Genomic DNA, 2,114 nt, shown 5'->3' on the forward strand with positions numbered 1-2,114 from the left:
GAGTTGTGACCCAAAGTCTTCTTCTGACCTCTGTAGGCACCAGCACATATGTAGTTACATAAAACATACTTAAATGTATGCATACATACATACATACATCATACACACACACATGCACAAATCCTTAAAATTGGCAGTCCTATTTGTTCACCTTGGTGTCTTTTGTGCTTCAATGCAGTACTTGAATGAAATCTACAGATCAGAAATTGGCTCCCTTGTGAGAAAATTAATAAAAAAAACTAATCTCTTGGCTCAAGGTTATTTGTTGTTCTACTTTGGAAAGAACAAGCTATTAGAAGCAATACCATACAGTTATTAATAATGATAGAATGATACTCATATGGTGAATATGTTGTAAAATAAGTTGATAAAAACAAAAAAGTAACAATGTGCTACTCCTTGGTAAAAGTACAAAAGAGAACATTTAAAGAATAGAAGATATTTTAACCTTCCCTAGGTTGCTTTATAAAGTACAAAATATATTTTGTTCTGAATTGTATTATATTTGGCCAGAAAGTAACAAAGTTCTCTGCATATAGCAACTTTCCAGAGGCTGTGGTAACCAGTCCTAAAATACCTTGAATGAACTTAAAAAACAGGAGAAGAACATATGAGCTCCAAACGATGCATACAAATGGAATAAAAACTAATGCGAGGAAGGGAAGTTCTTTTTACAAAAGGAGAGTAAAACTAAGTGGCCACCAAATTACAAACACTACAGCAAGAAACTGAATCTGAGTGGCATCACCAATAGAAACTGAAATGTAGAAGTATCTCTTGGTAGCAAAGGATCCAGTCCTCTAGATGTGCTTGCTTTTTCCAATATTTATTAATGACATGTCATTACAATAGAGAAATATGGCCGATACCTCCACCAGGTCATCAGACTTACCCTTTATTCTATAACTGATTTAAAATTACCAAAGGACTTGTATCTTAAAACATCACATTTGTTAAAGGGCTGTAGTTCAGGAGTCCAGCGCGGCTCTCGAAGGACAGAAGCCAGTATGAGAGCAAGCCTGTTTTCTATCCAAAAGCTTGGGGAAGAGTCTGCCTCTCTGTCCTTACCCACCACTTCCTTGGCTCCTGGTCACTGAGCACAGGCTTACTGAAGCCAGTAATAGCTACCTGAGTCTCCTATGACATCACCTGGGCACTCTCCTGCCTCCCTCTTTCACTTTTCGGGACACATGATGATTTGGGGTCCTCCCAACATGATCTAGGAGAATTTTCTCCATTGCAACATATTTAATCACCCATGAAGTTCTTTTGCTTTGTAAGATGGTGCCCTACATCTCATAGCAGGACACACGCAATAGGGTTACAATTGCTATGATGAAACACCATGACTAAAAGCAAGTTGGGGAGGAAAGGGGTTTTTTGGCTTACACTACCCTATCACAGTCCATCACTGTAGGAAGCCAGGACAGGAAATCAAACAGGACAAGAGCCTGGAAGCAGTAGCTGATTCAGAGTCCATGCTGGGAGTGGGGCAGGGTGCTGATGTCTGGCTTGCTCCTAATGAATTGCTCAGCCTGCTTTCTTATAGAACCCAGGGCCACCAGTGTAGGGGTGTGCCAGCTACAATGCATCGGGTCTTCCCATGCCAATCACTAATTAAGAAAATGCCCTACAGGGCTGCCTATAGACGGACTTCATGGAGGCATTTTCTCAACTGAGATTCTCTCATCTCAGAGGACTGTAGCCTGTGCTCTGGGGACATGTGTGGACGAGGCATTCTTGTACTGAAGTAAACAACATGACAAGCGAGTGGAAGAGTGGAGTGCTTGTTCTGATAAAAAGCAAGGAAGAAAATGTATCATTTATGGTAGATATCCTGCCAAAAGAAATATCTAGGTTGAGAGGCTTTCCAAAATAAATGCCCTCCATTAAAAAAAAAAAATCAATGTTGCTAAAAGAAAATCAAAGTGCATGTAATAAAGAAATGAAACTGAATTAGATCCTGAACATTAAAAAAGAAACTATAAAGGATATTTCAGGACAATTGAAACATTTGACTATTGATCTTATAATAAAAGCATTGTATTGAACTCAAATTCCTGAGTGTGACCATTTTATTGCTAGTTCTTCTTCTTCTTCTTTTTTTTTTTTTT

Source organism: Mus caroli, chromosome 10 (assembly GCF_900094665.2).
Source record: "Mus caroli chromosome 10, CAROLI_EIJ_v1.1, whole genome shotgun sequence".
Lineage (NCBI taxonomy): Eukaryota > Metazoa > Chordata > Mammalia > Rodentia > Muridae > Mus > Mus caroli.